Raw genomic sequence first — 22,208 nt, 5'->3', positions numbered from 1 at the left:
GGTCAAGCTGGCCATCCTCATCTGTTCTGCAGCTCCCCAGTACTTTCTGTGTCTTTCTGACTGATCGTCTCAGAGCTTTTCTGTAGCCAGATGACATTGGTCTTTATGCCTCACTACTTGGAACCCAACAAGGGCAGAGCTGAGCTGCACCTCCCACGAGCCCTGGAAGAACCTCTGTGCTGCATGTATTGATGCCACTTGATGAGCATGTTTTGGGTATCAATAGAGCAAATGCATTGTCAATAATGGTGTTGTCAGGCACTTGGCTTTGAATAATAGTCCAGTAGTCATTTTAACAGTGTGCTCAGAAAGTTAAGTGGAAAAAAAAATCACCAAAATTATAACAGCCCAGAGACAAAAGATAACATAAAAGGAAGTAAAAATTGAAAATGTAAAAAATGCACTGGAAAATCTAAGTCAGAATGCATATTATCATTTTAAGCTACTTCTACTGTGAGTACTTGTTTTTAATGGCAGATCTTTGCTTTCTATTGAGTGTTTTCTTTTTCAGAACCCCTTGCAATATGCACTGTGTGTGAAGACAGCAGAGCATAGGGACCTTGGAGATCATTCAGCGGAAACATGAGACCACCCCCTTCAGAGTATACAAGGTGGGTGGGTCTCAGTGCGCAGACTCATGGGAGCCTCTGACCACAGTCTTTCCACAGCTTTCCACATCCTACAACTTTCCCAGCAGCCCTGTAAGCTTCAGGAAACAGCTGCTCCCCCTTGGTGGCTGGCTTCCCCATGTAGTACAGACACTCATGTTTCCCTTTGACCACCTCTTCTAGAGGAAGACAGGATTGGCCACAACATCGGCCTCTCTGAAACCTACAAGAGTTGTCTTCATTTGTGTGAGGATGAAGGCTGAGCATCTCTGATCTGAAAAATCACAAGTCCAGCATACTGCCAAATCTGAAATTGGTAAGCACTGACATGGTAGGAACAAGTGGAAAATTCCATACCATGAAAGCAGTTCATGCACAAGGTTATCAAGAACACCGTTTAAGGTTGCTGAGAGGCAACCGTATGCCTGAGGTGCACATCAAAAGAGAAACAGAAACTGTCTAACTCCAGAACTTTCCCAATTGGAAACCTTCCTTGTCTCAGAACTTGGGAGATGCTCTGCTTGCAGTGGCTGACACTCTCACAAGAGTGGCTGCATAGGTTCACTGTGAGACTTTTGCCCAACCCCACAAGGCTACTTCCCTTTCACAGATGCAGGGTCAGGGCTGTGGAGAAAACATCACACAACAGGTGAGTGTGGACCCTGGGGATCTTTCCAAACCTCTACATACCCCCAATTCACTGGCTTCCCAGACACCGTGACTCTCTGTGTAAAGTAGTGACCATGTGGTGGTCGTTGCATTTGTTAGGGCATATGTATGTCAAGATGAGCAAAGCATGACTTTTCTGAAAATTTAAATACCTACTTAGTGTTTTTGATAAGCCAGTATGTGAGTGAGCACACGATTCTTCAAGCAAACAGTAAAATATAGCGCCCTGTCACAAGAGATTTATTATCATTTATAGTAGATTATAGTGCTAGGAAAATATAAAGCAGAAAGCCTAAACTCAGGGACAATTGTTGCCACAGTATAATGTGCATTTTTGTTTAACCATATAATAAAATCACATTTTTTGATGGTTAAGCTTACTTGGAAGGAATTTTACCAGTTAATAATGTATATTCTCCTTTCTCCAAACTCATACAAATGTTACTACCTTATTATTCAGACAGTGGAGACCTAAGTTTAAAAAATCAAATTAAATCTTCATGTTAATGAAGGTTCAGGGCTCATTGAAAGTATAAAATAATAGTGAACTGATAGTTTGCTCAACTAAGAAAACATTTTCTGATATTCCCAGAACAAAATAAGTAGTAGATCATTATTTTTGAAATTGAAATAAATACTGATTCATTAAAAAAATAAGTTGTTTTGAAAACACAGGTCTACATAAATGGTTCAGTGAGTAGGAGACTTGCTCTGCAAGCACAAGGATCTCAGGTCAGGTACCTTTCATCCAGGCATGGCTGCGTGACCCAGTCTGCCCAAAGGATAAGCTTGCAGTACAGTGAGAAACTGTGTCTTAAAGCATAAAGAGAGGGAGACAGAAGACATGGGGTGTTCTGTTCTGGTCTCTGCATGTACACAGACAGCATGTATCCACACATTAATGTGCATGTTCTACACGCATACAACACACAGGGGCAGACACATGCACATACATACATACCCATACATACATACACAGACACATACATACAGAGAAACATACACACAGAGAAACATACACACAGACACACAGACACAGATGCACACACACAATGCAGTCCTTAGTTGTGTTCTTCATAACAAGTAGAATAGAAGCTACAGCAGTATCTTATTTACTTGATTATGAATTTCCAGTCTCCTCCAACACTTTTCAGAATATCCCAAATTTACATATAAGGTTACATAGCAATTGTGAAACAAGTGGAGGCAGCTAACACGTCCTCACGGAACAGCAACAATGACATCATCACATCCTGCCAGCAATGACATCATCTCATCCCTGGAATGCCATTTGAAAGAGGGTTAAATATAAAACTGAGATAGGAGACAAGTGACTCAGAACACTGGGGTTTGTCTCAAGAGATACCATGAGTTATTTTTAGTTCTCAGAACTCCTTAGGCTGAGCTTGGGGTTGTTTTTATTGTCTCCATGTCTCTATCATATGCTTTGAGTGGTAGTATGAATTGGCATACATGGAATTTATTTTGGATATAAAATTTCTTTCCTCTAATGCACAGAACGGTGTCTTCCTTTAGATTAAAGCAACCTCTATCAGATCTATTTCTCAAACTCCAGATAGTGAGAGTACAAGTTATATGTAAGTTTAAAGACTAAGGTACACTGCTTAGTGCTAGTAGAATCGTTTGATCATAAAATCACACAAAAGATTTTTAAATCATCATCATTATCACCATCACCACCACCACCATCATCATCATCATCACCATCATCAGAAGTCAAGGTGTGCCTGTGGAGGTCAGTAGACAATTTTCCAGGCTGGCTCTCCTTCTCCACCTTGTTTTCAGGACAATGTATCTCTTCCTTTTTGTAACACACCATATAGTCCAGGCTCCAGTAGTTTGTTTTTTGTTTTTTTTTTTCTGATGTGTTTACACATACATGAAATCAGTAGAGTTCCTTCATTGAGCATATTATGAGAGCGACCCTTGTAACTGTGCAGTGTCAGGAAGGTGGGTTGCTGTCATCAAAGAAGTGAGAGAACCAAGAATTGAACCAGAAGATGAAAGGGTTAAACAGTACAGAGTCTGTGTTCAGTGGACTCATGACAAGCACTTATGGACATGGGGAACATCAAACTGAGAGCCAAGCAGACTGAAAATTCACTGGCATTGATGTCTCTTGTCCTTTAACTGTGCACTCATTTGATCTGCGGGCTAATATTTAAATCTTATTTTTAAAATAATAATTAAAAAAATACAAAGTTGAACTCGCACTTCTCCTCACAAAAAACTAACAGCATATTGTTGAGAGCTTTCTCTCTGATTTTGAAAGTAACACTGCGAACTTGGGTTTCAGGTGGAAGACAGCGCCGATGGGATGGGGTGTGGCTTCCTGCTCTGATAACCTCAAGGTAAGAAAGAAAGGAACAGGACTGGGCTCAGGGGGTAAAGTGATTGCTGCTCCAGCATCTGGACCTGGGTTCAGATCCAGGCTCGATAGTGCTGGATTGTAACCCAACCCTGCGGGGGCAGAGACAAGCAGATTCCTGGGTTTGCTGGTGAGCTATATTTCTGCTGCAGTGGCAAGCCCTGGGTTCAGTAAAATACAGACTGAGGGAGAGGCATGAGATCAACCTCTGTCCTTTGTATGTATACACATAAGAGAACATGTGTGAGCACACGTATATGCAACACACACACACACACACACACACATACACACACATACACATGTGTGGCGGTGGTAGGGATGCTTGTAAAAATTTAGGAACTCTCTCAGGCTGAAATGATCCTGCCGTTTCAGATACTGTAACCTAGATATTCACTGGACATAGCCAGCAAAAACAAACATTTGCACATTTTAGTCTCATTCATTTTTTTTAGATCAAGAGTTAAGGTATCTGTCCTATTAAAATTAATGAAATTACATGACCCAGATTGGGGCAGTTCTTTTCTCTGCTTTTGAGACCTTCCTACATAGGCAAGCCAGGCTTTGAACGCGCAGCCTGTCTCTCTGCATCTGGAACGCTTACAGTTAAGGCACCATCACTCTGGCCTAACTGGTACCTCTAAGCACGGACCCTGTGGCCTCTGCAGGTTATTTGCTGTGCTCCGTCTGCAGGAAGCTGGAGAGCTATGAAGAAGGGTCAAACAGGACACAACATCTGTCCTGCTACTATCTGCAGGAAAACCCGGCTGCAAGGAACCTGCTCTAAACTGCCTTAGTGCTCTCTCTCTCTCTCTCTGTCTCTCTCTCTCTCTCTGTTTGTCTGTCTCTCTCTCTCTGTCTCTCTCCCTCCCCACCCAATATCTCTCTCCTTTTCCTCGGCCCCTCCCCCCACCCCAGTTTATGACAGTATAATAGAAATTATGGCCACCTTTGAGTTTCCATCTAGAAAAATTAGGTTTTTTTTCCCCTTTAACTCTAGGAGTATGCATTTAAAATGCAGTGTAAGTATATATTTAGAATGCAGTGCTGAGCTGTCCCTGCACTGTCTGTTGACTTCCAAGCTCTGGTCTTCCATGTTCTCTTTTCTCCTAGCCCTGCCCCCTGCCCTTCCCCCTGGTCATTTTTCCTTTCCTCCCTTCCTTTGATGTTTTCTGACTCTTTTTCTTCCTCTCCTCCCCTTTCCCTTTTCTTTCCTCTATTCCCTTTTTCCCTTCTTCAGTGTCTTTTATACACTCCTGTCTTAGTTACCTAGAGAAATAGCCTGTGAAGAAGAGGGAAATAAATGGAGGAGATGGGTTGAATTCGGACTTGGCGTTTTTATGCTTAGAGAGTGGAACACCTTAGCTGGACACATTCCTGTCGTGTTAGTTGACCGTTGATTTTATGCTTCACTCAGGATCCATGCCCAGTTTTGGAGTCTGATCTCTCGGGGGTTGCTGAAATGAATGAATGAGTGAATGAATGGATGAATGAATGAGTTCACTTCCTAGGAGAGGCATCACAGTGTGCCTGTGACCTCTCATGCATACTGTTAGGTTATGATAAGGATCATGGAAAAGAAAGGAAAATAACATTATTTAGCATCACCACACACACACATTGGTGTAATTAAATTACTTAGCAATTACACTTTAAAGAATAAAGTAAGAGGCACTTCCAGTATGACAGTGATTCTTAGGCGACATTCCTCATGATTCACTTTGAGTAAGTGAGTTTAAGACACGGATTCACTAAGCACATGTGGAGAGCTTGGGAAGTCACATTCAAATGTCTCCCCGACATTCATAGTCATGGGTGCCTTCTCACATCCGAGTCTGTATAAAAAGTTGGCAGGCAAAGTCTTTAGGGTTGTAGACACTTTCTAAATGTCTAACAATGGTACCTACTTTACAGATGGCATCTTGCTCAAGAACTAAGAGTCACTGCTGAGGTTGTTGTAAGGAGGGATGGGGCTGCACTTGCCACCCCAGAATTGCATCCAGGGCTCTGCAGTAGGAGCTCTGCTCTTCTTCCCTGTGTGAGGAAGCTGGCTTCCTAGGAGGATGCGTTTTGTGCAAAGGCATAGATCCAGGTGGAAAGTGGGTGAAGCAGTTGCTGCACTATCACTCTGCTATTCTCCTCTTCTGACTGCGTCTTGCCCCATCAGGCATGGCACTCTAGCCTTTGACTCTCCAGTTTCCACCTTCCCTTCTCCACTTCGATTAGCATGAGGCTGTACACATAGGCAGATTTCTTAGGCCAAGAAACCTTAAGAAATCCAGCACAGAGCATAGACCATTATCTGGATTGTAGAAAAGCTGATTGCAGCCTTTTGCATCCACATGGTGTTGGGAAAGGGCATAGGACTTCCTGCAGTGCTGAAGGAGACGGCATTGGTATATAGCCGCAGGCTGTCAGTACAGACCATGTTAGCAAGTTCTAGGGCTAGGGACCATGTGGGTCTTAGGGAACAGGGAATTAAAGTTGTCACAGTGCATATTTTCTGTCAGAAGAAAACTTAGCCCCCATATTTATGAGGAAGATATTATTCATTGCCTCATGACTTTATACCCATGTCATTTAATGTTAAATTAAAAATTTCAATGTATGCTATAAAACAGGAAGACATGACTAGAATCCTGGATTTAAAGAGACAACGAACCCACAGATGGCATAGATATGATGGTTTTTAGATAAAGACTTAATCATGTCTCTGATCAACAGAAGAAGACAGAGCAAATAATGGACAAAGTACACAAGACGAAGAACTTCAGAGCATTGAAATAATCAAGCAGATATTCTAGAATGGAGCTAGATTACCTAGCATTATAGATCTGGAACCTCTTGAACATGTGGTTGTGTTCATCAGAATATAGAAGTTTTAATCTATAAGACGGGTCAAAAGAAAAATACAGAAGCAGAATGAAAAAAAAAAAAAAGCATCACCCGCCACAGGTACACGGTATGCCACACAACCTCTAAGCCCACAGTTCTCTGGAAAGAGAACCCCTACTGCTCTTGGTGAGTCACATCTGTCCAGACCACTTGATACGTCGGCAAACAGGCACAGACCATGTCAGTTCCTGCACTGGTAGAAAACATTTGTCTTTTCAAGGGAATCTGGAAGATGGGGAGCTTATTATTTTAACTTTAAATTTAACGGGGTGGTATGCTTTCCTTAAACACTGACGTTCTTCACTTAAACTTGACAACTGTTGAAGAGAGGATGGAGAACAGGATCCTGGAGGAGAGAACTGCCTGGATCAAGTTCTCCTCCTGAAGGAAACAGTGCAGACTTCTAGAGCACTGATGGATCATGGTTTAGTTCCCTGTCTGTTCTTGTTCTGGTTTTCATTTTCAAGCTGCTTGGCTCAGGGGCAGGTCTCTGCTCATTCCGCTTTCTCCTGTCTTCTCTTCTCCTTTTTCCTTTCCGTTCTTTGATTGGCTGACACTCACTTTCCTGCCTTCCCGCTGTATTAAAAGTCCCTGAGCTTTTCCAGTGCTAGAAAGTTAGGCAGAAATCAGATTTAAAAAAATCCCAGTATCTTGGTAATTTGAAACATGGGGACTTATTTTTCAGCCACCACACATCTTGTTATAGATTTAAATTGAAATTTAAATTTCATGGAATTCTTATACATTGGCTGGAGGCCCACCCTGATGCTTTTGGGAAGGAAGAATACACTATGGCTGCAGCCTCATGGGGTCTTAAGGAAAGGGTAGAAGTATGGCAGATTTACTTATGAAGGTGGAATGGCTAGCTTTAACATTTAACCTGAAATGATCTAGAATTCCTAGGGAAGAGAGTCTGAGTGAAGAACTCTCTAGAGCAGGTTTGCCTATGCATGTGCCTCTGTGGGTTGGCTAGATAAGACATAGCCCATCACGGGTGGCACCGTTCTTTGTGTTTGGGTCCTGGGCATAGAAGATCATAGAGAGCTCCTGGGTAAGCCTGAGATGTTAGGAAGGTTGAGAACCACTGTTACAGGGAGCCTCTCCACACACCCTTAGCTTTTTTGTTTGTTATTTGAGACAGGGTTTCATTATGCAGCCCTTGCTGAAGTAGAACTCTCTATGTAGATTAGATCAACCTTGAACTCAAAAGAGGTCTGTAACTTCTACCCCCCAAGTCCTGGGATTAAAGCCATAGTTCACACTTCTGGCAGGATGATTCTGACATCACAAGGAACCACTGCCTGTGGCAACCAGATAGATAATTGGCCAAAGCAGTCAGGAAATGAAACATAGACAGTTTGGGGACTCTTGGGTAACTCTGTCTGCTGAACCTCCTAGTTGCCTTCAGTCCCTTTATGATCAGTGATGAGCAACCTGGGGTCAAGGCTTCCAGACCGAGGCACTAACCGCCTTTGCATCTGTTGTAGGGCACAGCACATTTGCAACTTAGCCTCTCTGTGCCAACCAAGCTGGATTTGCAGACTTTTCCTTCTAACCCACCTCCAGCTCATGTTGGGTAAGGACAAGGTAAACACCTTCTTTTTATATGCTATCTTTTCATTATGATAAACCAATAATACAGGCACATGCACACACATGTGCACATATGCACATGCATGCACACACACAAATTCATCTTTTGTATAATTTATGCTTCTCAGTGACTGGGCAGCTTTCTGTAGCCTTTAGGGTCTCGGAGATCCCAGGCTTGTATAATAATGATGATCTTCAGGCTTGTACTATTGGACCGAGAGAAGGAAATGTGACTCTGACCCAGATGTTCATTTTGGTGTTTACATTTCATTCCCTTGGAACTTGGATCTTAGCTTTGTCCAGCTTGTAAGAGCCTGCTTATTCTTCTATGGGTCTCTCTTCTCCTTTGTAAACCCCCAGAAACTTGTCTATTTGAATCAGAGAGTTGGCTAGTTTCTTCTGATGCCTCCGAGTTATGGTGACGTTCCTTTCTCAGTCTTTGTCTAGGTGCCTTGCTGTTGCCGGCTCATTTGTTGTTCTTGCTTGCAGTTTTGCTCTGGGATGAGGCTAGATTAAATTGGATATAAAAATCATATTACATTCCCTGGGTAATACATAGGGGAATGACAGCCTTGAAAGCTTAAACAATCAAAGCTGAGGAAGGGAAATGAAAGCAAGCCATCGGTTAGTTGATAGTATTGTTCTTACTATGGTGTTGCAATCCCTTTCTGCTCCTTCAGCCCTTCCCCTAACTCTTCCATTGAGGTCCCTGGGCTCAGTCCAGTGGTGCTGTGAGTGTTTGCATCTGTATTAATTAGGTTCTGGCAGAGCCTCTCAGGGTACAGCCATACCAGGCTCCTGCCACCAAGCGCTTCTTGACATCAACAATAGTGTCTGAGTTTGGTGTCTGCAGATGGGATGAATCCATCCCTAGGTAGAGCGGTCTCTGGATGGCCTTTCCTTCAGTCTCTGCTCCATTTTTTTGTCCCTTCATTTCCTTTAGACAGAAACAATTCTGGGTTAAAAATTTTGAGCTAGGTGGCTGGACTGGACCACCTAGAGATCTCAGGGAGAAAACCACCAACCAAAGAGCACGCATGGAGAGACCCATGGCTCCAGCTGCATATATAGCAGAGGATGGCCTTGTCTGGCATTAATGGGAAGGGAAACCCTTGGTCCTGTGGAGGTCTCTGCTTGTCTTGGTCATTCTCCTGGTAAGGGGATGCTAGAAGCGGTAAGGCAGGAGTGGGTGAATGGGTGGATGAGCACCCTCATAGAGGCAAAACGGAGAGGAGATGGGATGGGGAGTTGTGGAGGGGAAACTGAGAAGGGGGATATCATTTGAAATGTAAACGAATAAAATGATTAATAAATAAAAAAGAAAGAAAGGAAGGAAGGAAGAAAGGAAGGAAGGAAGCCGTCAGGGCCGTGCTTAACCCATCATTTCAGATCTCCCTTTTGTATCAATGATGTGGTTATTAATTTGTTCTTACTTATTGATACCTAACTTGGCATAGAGCATAGTCCCCAAGATCCGTGGTTATGAAGTGGGGTTATTCCTTTTGGGGCAAAGTGAGCACCCTTATTGCCCTGCCCAGGGCTGCTGTTTCTGGTACAGGCTGAGGGGGTGCAGGGCTGGACTGGGGAATCCCTGTTTGTGTATTGTTGACAGCAGGCACTGTGGCTGTCTCTCTTGCATCGTTTTGGGCTGTGTCTGCTCTGTAACAAGGTGGTTACTTCATAAACAAGGCCCTCGGAATGAGAGCAGTCGCTGTCTTGGATCTCCCTGCTGTCTTGATCATTCTTCTGGAATTTTGCTTATTAAGTTGTTGACTTGAATAACTGGATACTGTATTCTGGCTGGCTATAACTGCTCCTGTATTAGATTAAATGTGACCAGTCTCAGTTTCTGCTCTTTCTCTGTAACCAGAAAAGGGCCCCATTATTCACCACGTTCTTTACTCTCCAGTACTGCAGCTCAGATCAGAACAGGGGGCTTTTTTCTCTCATTCCGAGACTGCAGAGAGCAGCGCCAAGGAGAAACTGTTTACGGATGACTGAGTGATTGGGTCAAGCATAAGGAAGTTGATGATATTTGAGTTTTTAACTTTATGTCAAAAACAAAAAGCAATAAGAAAAACTAACTCCCTCAGGTTAAACTTAATAGGTTGTCTGTTCTTTTTAAAGAAAGTGTTTGAAATGCCTACAAATCAGTTCTCCACAGACATTTTCATTTCCACTGTGGTCTCCAGGATAAAGAGTAACTTCTGTCTATAATGAATGTGTGTGAGAGAGTGTATGGTGTGTGTGTGTTTGCATGTCAATATGTGTGTGTGTGTGCGATATGTATATGTTTGTGTGTATATGTGTGTGGTATGTGTGTGAGTGTATGATATGCATGTGCGCATATGTGTGTGTATGGTATGTGTGTGTGTGTGTATGGTATGCCTTGTGTGTGTATGTGTTTGTGAGTGTGTATGTATGTATGTGTGTGGTGTGTTTGTATGTGAGAGGGTATGTGTCTATCTGGTTTGTGTATATTTTGTGTATGTGTGTGTGTGGTATGTGTGTATGTGTGTATGTATGTATATGTGTGTCTGAGTGTGTATATGTATGTCTGTGTGTGTCTGAATGTGTCTGTGTGTGTATGTGTTTATCTCTCTGTGTGGTGGTGCCTGTGTATGTATGTGTTTCTGTGTGTGGTGTGTATGTGTATACGTGTGCCTGCGTGCATGTGTGTTTCCTGGCTGCATGGCTTGTCTTACAAAACATTTTGCTTTTCTAGTTCCCATTATTATGTGAGTATGCGAAGGATAATTTATTTCATATTATTTAAAACCTTCTGAATATTATTAGCATGAGAGGAAACCATGAAAATTATGGGTTCCTGCCACAGTATTTTAACAAATATTTGCTGAGAGCCAACAAAAACAATATTTATCGCATGACTGGAAAACAAAAGTCCACAGTCCTTCCCTCCCTGGAATTTATTGTTTATGGTTTGTATTGTTTATATCAGTGAGTTCTGCAAGTGTCAACTACAGCTAGTGTGGGGGCAGAGAAGGCGAGTGAGCAATAGAATAAGAATTAAGGGAGTGGATCAGGTTGGGGAGAGGGGTATGGGGGTTGGAGATGCTCCTTCTGTATAACCAAGCAGCCAAGGTGAAGTGTGGCTGTTACCTGGTGAGAGGGACCGTTGCAGGGGACATGAAGCAATGTGGTTCAGTCCAGTTGCCTACCATACACCAGGCACTGTGCCTGGGACTCTGGAAATAAAGATGAAACAACGCATAGTTTGCCTCTGGGAAATAACTCATTCTAAGGGGCTCATTGTTGTATAATTGATGAATTTGGAGAACCCTCTATGTACTTATTTGGCTCTTCATGAACTTATTTCTCTTCTGAGTAATTTGACTCCTGTCCAAGCATTACCTCAGTAGGCAAATCTTCATCAAAAGGCCCAGCAGCTTTTTTTCTCTGTATGTTCAAGGCCTGACAAACACAGCCATAGTTTTGAGCTTCAAGTTCAACAGTGCTACCCTAGGCTTTCCCACCCATTGAATGTGTTCCCAACAGCATGCCACATGCCTTTTCAGTCTGCCAACAGTCTGGAAGAAAGAAAGCTTGATTGCCATCAAATAGCAGCTGCAGTATTACTTTTTTAGAAAGACCCATCAACTAAAATTTGAAGCTACTCATAAAAGCAAATTGTAAGACATGTATTTGTGCTTGATTAACGTTTTCATAGGAAGCATGCCTCAGTCCCTGAGTACAATGTAGACGTAGCGTTCATATGGAGTATTAATGTATAAAACCTAGAGTGAGAGCTGTGGCAAAAAGGTGGTGGCTGGAACAGCAGGGGAAGAACACACCAGCATAACTGAAGGCAGGTCCTCATTCACCCTGCCCACCCAAAGCACGATCCAGAATTACCCTCTATGAAGGCCAAGGCTCTTCCATAACCACCCTGGAGGTTCTCTATTACCCTAGAAATACAGTCACAATCCTAGTGGGACATAGGTTGTGATCCAGAGGTTGTGAGCCAATTCTGAGTGACACACACTCCTACTCTTTTAGCTAACTGTACCAACCAACAGGTTTCTTGGCTTCCAGGAATACCATTAGTCAGTTTGGCTGGCTCCTTGGCTAACAAGCATCCACAAAGAGATGGGTCAGGAGGTCAGCGACACAAAGGTCACGTCTCAGTCCTGTCTCATGTCATTATCCTGTTCCTTTCTGCTCTTCATCTCAACAAGTCACACAGTTTTTTTGTGTCACTACATAGCTGGCCTTCCATGTTCATGGGTACTACAGCCAGACTCAACCAGGAAGGGCTAGAAAATACTGAAGGGAAAATCCATCTGCATTTAGGGCACCATTACTTTTCTCTAGTGAGTGTCTTTTTTTTTTTCTCTAGTGAGTTTCTCTAGTGAGTGGATTTTGGTTTTGATTTCTTCTTTGATTAAAAAAAAAAAATCCTTAACTGCCTGACCACAACCATAAACAAACAAGCAAGCAAGCAAACAGTGTCTTTACTGAACATGTTCAGACTTGGAAAAAAAAAAACATATCATTATTCCCTGCACAGTAGTCCAACTATCTGCCACAGCCTTCACTTTGTATTAGGTATTGTAAGTAATGGAGATGTGGTTTAAAGTATGTCTGTGGTGACATCTTATATAAGAGACTTGACCATTCAAGGACTCTGGTGTCACTGGGAGAACTAGAACCAGTCACCAACTGGGCTGAGCGTGGTTCCATGTATTCATCTACAAAGGCTTGCTTGAACACAGATCTCAAGTATTTGCTTCCTCTGCCTAATTTTGGAATATCAATGTGTGCAATCATCTTTGGTATTTATGGATAAGAGGGTAAGTGATATGTGTAGGTTATAGGTGAGGACATTCTTATATTTTTCATTAATGACTCGTAGGATTTTGTAATCTGCTACCCATTCATAATGCAGACAAATAGAAAATGAGCACAGGTTCCTGTGTCTGTTTCTGAACTAAATATGCAGAAATCGATTCTGTAGAGATCTCCTGAAAACATTAGCAGTATCCTAGAATATTGGTGGTTTGAACTTATCAGTTAAGAAGGTTTTTTTTTTTTTTTTTTTTTTTACTATACTCCATGGTGTGTGCCTGTAACAGTTACTTTTCTATTGCTGTAATAAAGCACCACGGCCAAAGAAACATCTAGAAGAAACGGTTTGTTTGGTACTGCAGTTCTAGAGTATTAGAGTCCATGATGATGGAACAGAGACTGCAGGCACAGCCACAGGAGCAGCAAGCTGAGAGCTCACATCTTGATTTACGTGCAGGAAGCAGAGAAAACAAGTAGGAATGAGGTGTGGCTTTTGAAACTTCAAAGCCCACCTCTAGTGGCATACTTCCTCCAGCAAAACCATACCCCCTAAAGGTACCCAAGCTGCCAGCTGGGAACCAAGAGTGCCAGCATCTGAGCCTGTGCAGAACATTCACATTTAAACCACCACATCACACCCCCAGCTCTGTAGGCTTGTGGCCACATCATAGTACAGTTTCATTTAGTCCAACTCCAGAAGGTTTCCCATAATCTTTCACTCTCGACACTGTTTAGAAGTCGGAAGTCGAGACGGCTTCTGGGACAGGCGGGAGCCACAGAGCTGCTGAGGCAGCACCCTTTAGGGGCCGCAGACATCCGGCACCCTCCCAGTCGGAGGACAGTGACCTGCCCTGCAGGGAGCGCCATCTTGGCTCCGGGACTCCGCCGAACTTAGTCTGTACAGGTCAGAGTGGGGACCACAGAGGCAGACAGCTTCTGGGACAGGCGGGAGCCACAGAGCCGCTGAGGCAGCACCCTTTTGGGGCCGCAGACTTCCGGCACCCTCCCAGCCGGAGGACAGAGACCTGCCCTGCAGAGAGCGCCATCTTGGCTCCGGGACTCCGCCGAACTTAGTCTACAGGTTAGAGTGAGGACCACAGAGGCAGACAGCTTCTGGGACAGGCGGGAGCCACAGAGCCGCTGAGGCAGCACCCTTTTGGGGCCGCAGACATCCGACACCCTCCCAGCCGGAGGACAGTGACCTGCCCTGCAGGGAGCGCCATCTTGGCTCCGGGACTCCGCCGAACTTAGTCTGTACAGGTAAGACTGAGGACCACAGAGGCAGACAGCTTCTGGGACAGGCGGGAGCCACAGAGCCGCTGAGGCAGCACCCTTTTGGGGCCACAGACATCCGGCACCCTCCTAGCTGGAAGACAGTGGTCTGCCCTGCACAGGAGCCCTCTGCCTCAGGAGCAGGGAGCACATCTTGGATCCAGGACTCCACTGAACTTAGGAACTTAGTCTGCACAGCTGAGAGTGTGTACCACAGAAGCCTACAGCTTCTGTGACCTGCCAAAGCAACACAGCATCTGGGAAAGGTCCTGTTTTCCGCCTTCTTCTTCGGCCAGGAGGAGGTCCAAACCCCAGATATCTGTACACCTTCCCTTTAAGAGGAAAGCTTGTCAGCAGGGAGTGCTCTAACCACTGAAACTCAGAGGAGAGAGCCTGTCTCCCAGGTCTGCTGACAGAGGATACTCAGAATCCCCAGAAGAACAACCTCTGAACAGAGACAACTATAACAACTCCAGAGATTACCAGATGGCGAGAGGTAAAGGTAAGAATCTTACTAACAGAAACCAAGACCACTCACCATCATCAGGACCCAGCACTCCCACTTCGCCCAGTCCAGGGCACACCAACACACCTGAAAAACTAGACCTGGATTTAAAAGCATATCTCATGATGATGGTAGAGGACATCAAGAAGGACTTTAAAGAACTACAGGAGAACATGGCTAAAGAGTTACAAGTCCTTAAAGAGAAACAGGAAAACACATCCAATCAGATGATGGAAATGAACAAAACCATACTAGACCTAAAAAGGGAAGTAGACACAATAAAGAAAACCCAAAATGAGGCAACACTGGAGATAGAAACCCTAGGAAAGAAATCTGGAACCATAGATGCAAGCATCAGCAACAGAATACAAGAGATGGAAGAGAGAATCTCAGGTGCAGAAGATTCCATAGAGAACATGGGCACAACAATCAAGGAAAATGGAAAATGCAAAAAGATCCTAACTCAAAACATCCAGGAAATACAGGACACAATGAGAAGACCAAACCTACGGATAATAGGAGTGGATGAGAATGAAGATTTTCAACTCAAAGGACCAGCAAACATCTTCAACAAAATTATAGAAGAAAACTTCCCAAATCTAAAGAAAGAGATGCCCATGAACATACAAGAAGCCTACAGAACTCCAAATAGGCTGGACCAGAAAAGAAATACCTCCCGACACATAATAATCAGAACAACAAATGCACTAAATAAAGATAGAATACTAAAAGCAGTAAGAGAAAAAGGCCAAGTAACATATAAAGGCAAGCCTATCAGAATTACACCAGATTTTTCACCAGAGACTATGAAAGCCAGAAGATCCTGGACAGATGTTATACAGACACTAAAAGAACACAAATTCCAGCCCAGGCTACTATACCCAGCCAAACTCTCAATTAACATAGATGGAGAAACCAAAGTATTCCACGACAAAACCAAATTCACACATTATCTCTCCACGAATCCAGCCCTTCAAAGGATAATAACAGAAAAAAACCAATACAAGGACAGGAACCATGCCCTAGAAACAACAAGAAGGTAATCCCTCAACAAACCTAAAAGAAGACAGCCACAAGAACAGAATGCCAACTTTAACAACAAAAATAACAGGAAACAACAATTACTTTTCCTTAATATCTCTTAATATCAATGGACTCAACTCCCCGATAAAAAGACATAGACTAACAAACTGGCTACACAAACAAGACCCAACATTTTGCTGCTTACAAGAAACTCATCTCAGAGAAAAAGATAGACACTACCTCAGAATGAAAGGCTGGAAAACAATTTTCCAAGCAAATGGTCTGAAGAAACAAGCTGGAGTAGCCATTCTAATATCAGATAAGATTGACTTCCAACCCAAAGTCATCAAAAAAGACAGGGAGGGGCACTTCATACTCATCAAAGGTAAAATCCTCCAAGAGGAACTATCAATCCTGAATATCTATGCTCCAAATACAAAGGCAGCCTCATTCATTAAAGAAACTTTAGTAAATCTCAAAGCACACATTGCACCTCATACAATAATAGTGGGAGACTTCAACACACCACTTTCACCAATGGACAGATCATGGAAACAGAAACTAAACAGGGACACAGTGAAACTAACAGAAGTTATGGATCAAATGGATCTGGCAGATATCTACAGAACATTTTACCCTAAAACAAAAGGATACACCTTCTTCTCAGCACCTCATGGTACCTTCTCCAAAATTGACCACGTAATTGGGCACAAAACAGGACTCAACAGATACAAAAACATTGAAATTGTCCCATGCATCCTATCAGATCACCATGGACTAAAGCTGATCTTCAATAACAAAATAAATAATAGAAAGCCAACCTTCACGTGGAAACTGAACAACACTCTTCTCAATGATACCTTGGTGAAGGAAGGAATAAAGAAAGAAATTAAGGACTTTTTAGAGTTCAATGAAAATGAAGCCACAACATACCCAAACTTATGGGACGCAATGAAAGCATTTCTAAGAGGAAAACTCATAGCTCTGAGTGCCTCCAAAAGGAAACTAGAAAGAGCACACATTAGCAGCTTGACAACACACCTAAAAGCACTAGAACAAAAGGAAGCAAATTCACCCAAGAGGAGTAGACGGCAGGAAATAATCAAACTCAGGGGTGAAATCAACCAAGTGGAAACAAGAAAAACTATTCAAAGAATCAACCAATCAAGGAGCTGGTTCTTTGAGAAAATCAACAAGATAGATAAACCCTTAGCCAGACTCACTAGAGGGCACAGGGAAAGCATCCTAATTAACAAAATCAGAAATGAAAAAGGAGACAAAACAACAGATCCTGAAGACATCCAAAACACCATCAGATCCTTCTACCAAAGGCTATACTCAACAAAACTGGAGAACCTGGATGAAATGGAGAAGTTCCTAGACAGATACCAGGTACCAAAGTTGAATCAAGATCAGGTTAATGATCTAAACAGCCCTATATCCCCCAAAGAAATAGAAGCAGTCATTAATAGTCTCCCAACCAAAAAAAGCCCAGGACCAGATGGGTTTAGTGCAGAGTTCTATCAGACCTTCAAAGAAGATCTAATCCCAGTTCTTCACAAACTATTCCACAAAATAGAAACAGAAGGTACTCTACCCAACTCATTCTATGAAGCCACAATTACTCTGATACCTAAACCACAAAAAGACCCAACAAAGATAGAAAACTTCAGACCTATATCCCTTATGAATATTGATGCAAAAATCCTCAATAAAGTTCTTGCTAACCGAATCCAAGAACACATCAAAACAATCATCCATCCTGACCAAGTAGGTTTCATCCCAGGGATGCAGGGATGGTTCAATATACGGAAATCCATCAACGTAATCCAGTATATAAACAAACTCAAAGACAAAAACCACATGGTCATCTCCTTAGATGCGGAAAAAGCATTTGACAAGATCCAACACCCATTCATGATAAAAGTCTTGGAAAGATCAGGAATTCAAGGCCCATACCTAAACATGATAAAAGCAATCTACAGCAAACCAGTAGCCAACATCAAAGTAAATGGTGAGAAGCTTGAAGCAATCCCTCTAAAATCAGGGACTAGACAAGGCTGTCCACTTTCTCCATACCTATTCAACATTGTACTTGAAGTCCTAGCCAGAGCAATTCGACAACAAAAGGAGATCAAAGGGATACAAATTGGAAAAGATGAAGTCAAAATATCACTTTTTGCAGATGATATGATAGTATATATACGTGACCCTAAAAATTCCACCAGAGAACTCCTAAGCCTGATAAACAGCTTCGGTGAAGTAGCTGGATATAAAATTAACTCAAACAAATCAATGGCCTTTCTCTACACAAAGAATAAACAGGCTGAGAAAGAAATTAGGGAAACAACACCCTTCTCAATAGTCACAAATAATATAAAATATCTTGGCGTGACTCTAACTAAGGAAGTGAAAGATCTGTATGATAAAAACTTCAAGTCTCTGAAGAAAGAAATTATAGAAGATCTCAGAAGATGGAAAGATCTCCCATGCTCATGGATTGGCAGGATCAACATTGTAAAAATGGCTATCTTGCCAAAAGCAATCTACAGATTCAATGCAATCCCCATCAAAATTCCAAATGAATTCTTCAACGAATTAGAAAGTGCAATCTGCAAATTCATCTGGAATAACAAAAAACCTAGGATAGCAAAAACTCTTCTCAAGGATAAAAGAACCTCTGGTGGAATCACCATGCCGGACCTAAAGCTCTACTACAGAGCAATTGTGATAAAAACTGCATGGTACTGGTATAGTGACAGACAAGTAGACCAATGGAATAGAATTGAAGACCCAGAAATGAACCCACACACCTACGGTCACTTGATCTTCGACAAGGAAGCTAAAAACATCCAGTGGAAGAAAGACAGCATTTTCAACAAATGGTGCTGGCACAACTGGTTGTTAACATGTAGAAGAATGCGAATCGATCCATTCCTATCTCCTTGTACTAAGGTCAAGTCTAAGTGGATCAAGGAACTTCACATAAAACCAGAGACACTGAAACTTATAGAGGAGAAAGTGGGGAAAAGCCTTGAAGATATGGGCACAGGGGAAAAATTCTTGAATAGAACAGCAATGGCTTGTGCTGTAAGATCAAGAATTGACAAGTGGGACCTCATGAAACTGCAAAGCTTCTGCAAGGCTAAAGACACCATCAATAAGACAAAAAAACCACCAACAGATTGGGAAAGGATCTTTACCTATCCTAAATCAGATAAGGGACTAATATCCAATATATATAAAGAACTCAAGAAGGTGGACTCCAGAAAGTCAAATAACCCCATTAAAAATGGGGCTCAGAACTGAACAAAGAATTCTCACCTGAAGAATACCGAATGGCAGAGAAGCACCTGAAAAAATGTTCAACATCCTTAATCATCAGGGAAATGCAAATCAAAACAACCCTGAGATTCCACCTCACACCAGTCAGAATGGCTAAGATCAAAAATTCAGGTGACAGCAGATGCTGGCGAGGATGTGGAGAAAGAGGAACACTCCTCCATTGTTGGTGGGATTGCAAGCTTGTACAACCACTCTGGAAATCAGTCTGGCGGTTCCTCAGAAAATTGGACATAGTACTACCGGAGGATCCAGCAATACCTCTCCTGGGCATATATCCAGAAGATGTCCCAACTGGTAAGAAGGACACATGCTCCACTATGTTCATAGCAGCCCTATTTATAATAGCCAGAAGCTGGAAAGAACCCAGATGTCCCTCAACAGAGGAATGGATACAGAAATTATGGTACATTTACACAATGGAGTACTACTCAGCTATTAAAAAGAATGAATTTATGAAATTCCTAGCCAAATGGATGGACCTGGAGGGCATCATCTTGAGTGAGGTAACACAATCACAAAGGAACTCACACAATATGTATTCACTGATAAGTGGATATTAGCCCAAAACTTAGGATACCCAAGCTATAAGATACAATTTGCTAAACGCATGAAACTCAAGAAGAATGAAGACCAAAATGTGGACAATATGCCCCTTCTTAGAATTGGGAACAAAACACCCATGGAAGGAGTTACAGAGACAAAGTTTCGAGCTGTGATGAAAGGATGGACCATCTAGAGACTGCCGTATCCAGGGATCCATCCCATAATCAGCTTCTAAACGCTGACACCATTGCATACACTAGCAAGATTTTGCTGAAAGGACCCAAATATAGCTGTCTCTTGTGAGACTATGCCGGGGCCTAGCAAACACAGGAGTGGATGCTCACAGTCAGCTATTGGATGTATCACAGGGCTCCCAATAGAGAAGCTAGAGAAAGTACCCAAGGAGCTAAAGGGATCTGCAACCCTATAGTTGGAACAACATTATGAACTAACCAGTACCCCGGAGCTCTTGACTCTAGCTGCATATGTATCGAAAGATGGCCTAGTCAGCCATCACTGGAAAGAGAGGCCCATTGGACTTGCAAACTTTATATGCCCCAATATAGGGGAATGCCAGGGCCAAAAGAATGGGAATGGGTGGGTAGGGAAGTGGGGGGCGGTATGGGGGACTTTTGGGATAGCATTGGAAAATATGTAATAAAAAATATTAAAAATTAAAAAAAAAAAAGAGTTGTCAACTCTGTTGAAGCTAGCTCTGACTTTTGTCCTCGGTTTCTAAATGAAGTTGATGAAAACTGCTGTAGCCGATGTGGGAGCAAACTGCCCAGGCTGCCTCATTCCAGATTATCCTGGATAAAGGGATTCGCATGAGGACCACTTTATACACAAAGGACTTATACTTACTTTTTCCTGGAAATATTATTAATAATATACTTAGCAATGATCTTCTAGTCCAAAATGTTTTTGTGTTATTTTGGAATGAGGAGTTACTGACTCAGAGGCCACTGGGCATCCAAGCTATGGTTAGCTGGTGGTCAGGTTAGGAAATTGAGTTCCCATCAACTCCCTTCCTCAGCTTGGAATGGCTCTGGACTCTAAGTTTTTTTCTTTTGATTTGTCATATTCATGGTCACCGGTTGGTGTTTTCCAACCAAAAGTAGAAGCTGTGACATGCCACAGGGGTATTGTGCCCATTCCATTTCCATGTTAGGTAAAAGCAGGAAAAAAGCCATGTCATATCTTGGAAAAAATAACCCTCATTTTGTTATATTTCCAACCTGAGAGGTTTGGACCAACTTTGCTTGAGTGTCTGAACTTCTGGTTTCTTACAGTAAGTCTAAGTTCAGGATTTTAGCACAATTCCTGCTTAGAAGAGGCCAGGTCAGCCCAAGTGACTGACAGGATCCTGAGGTTCAGAAAGGAGACAGTGATGGAGTTGGGAGAACTGTGTAACAACTCCAAGTACATAGAGGCAGCGTCTGGGAACAAAGTTAGTCTCCAGTCTGGTTTGTTTGGAAGCCAGAACATCGTTCTCAATGGCAAGACCATTATAACGAACTACTGTATCATCCAAGGAGACCTGGCAAACATAAGAGTTGGACATCACTGTGTTGTGAAAAGCCGTAGTGTCATAAGGCCGCTGTTCAAAACAATTCAGCAAAGGCGCTGCATTCTTTCCCCTGCATATTGGGGATCATGTCTTTATTGAGGAAGACTGTGTGGTCAACGCTGCCCAGATTGGTTCTTATGTCCACATTGGGAAGAACTGTGTGATTGGGCGCCGTTGTGTCTTGAAAGACTGCTGCAAAACTCTTGACGATACAGTGTTACCTCCAGAAACTGTCATCCCCCCCACTGTCTTCTCGAGCTGTCCAGGACTCTTCTCACTGTGATTGATGTCACCAAAAGCTACTATCAGAAGTTTCTATCCCTAGACAAGTCTAATGTCTCGGCTTCACATCTTTAATTCTTTTGAACGCTAAGATGAACCTGGAGATGAAGAGAGCAGTCCGTGACTACAAGAGCGGTCCTGTTTTTGACAACTTCTACTCTCCTCACTGTGGTCTTGTTTTGTTTGTTTTTTAATTTAGAATTTTTCAATCTTCCATGGCTCTGAGCATTTAAGAATTTAATAGGAAGGCTCGAGAGATGGCTCAATGGTTAAGCATGCTGGCTGCTCTTCCAGAGGACCCAGGTTCAGTTCCCAGCACTCACATGGCCATACATGATTTGTAACTCCAGTTCCAGAGGATCTGATGGGTTTCTGGCTTCCATGGTCAACAGACATACACGTGGTAAAGACATATATGCAGCCAAAATATCCCTTCACATAAAATAATGAAACTTTAAAAAAGGATTTCAATAAGAACATCTGGAAGAGTTTTCTTCACATACTGTGCTCACACTTAATCTGTCAACAGTCACCATACCATTGTCTGAGGAGGACAGAAAGGTCTGTTCCTGCCACTCCAGCCCTGTGATCCTGCAGATGGCTGGAACTGCCTGGTATGGGCCTGCAGAGCAATAGCACCATTCCAGCATGGGGTCCCATGACCCAAGTACTGCTCACAACCCTGTCCTATCCCCAGGGTGCATCGTC

The 22,208-nt window shown here is 42.7% G+C and overlaps 1 long non-coding RNA gene and 1 pseudogene across 1 annotated transcript; both read left to right on the top strand.

The window, feature by feature from the left end:
- Positions 1–515: 515 nt before the first annotated feature.
- Positions 516–8,142, top strand: LOC115032163 (uncharacterized). Its single transcript, XR_003837819.2, has 4 exons — positions 516–611; positions 792–924; positions 3,595–3,649; positions 8,049–8,142. It is a non-coding gene; the product is annotated as an uncharacterized LOC115032163 (long non-coding RNA).
- A 12,869-nt stretch (positions 8,143–21,011) lies between these two features.
- LOC110303970 (dynactin subunit 5 pseudogene) lies at positions 21,012–21,575 on the top strand (annotated as a pseudogene).
- Positions 21,576–22,208: the final 633 nt, after the last annotated feature.

The sequence above is a fragment of the Mus caroli genome, unplaced genomic scaffold (genome assembly GCF_978045245.1).
Source record: "Mus caroli unplaced genomic scaffold, Mus_caroli_1 scaffold_9, whole genome shotgun sequence".
In the NCBI taxonomy this organism is placed as follows: Eukaryota; Metazoa; Chordata; class Mammalia; order Rodentia; family Muridae; genus Mus; species Mus caroli.
This window is presented reverse-complemented; position numbering and strand designations above follow the sequence as displayed.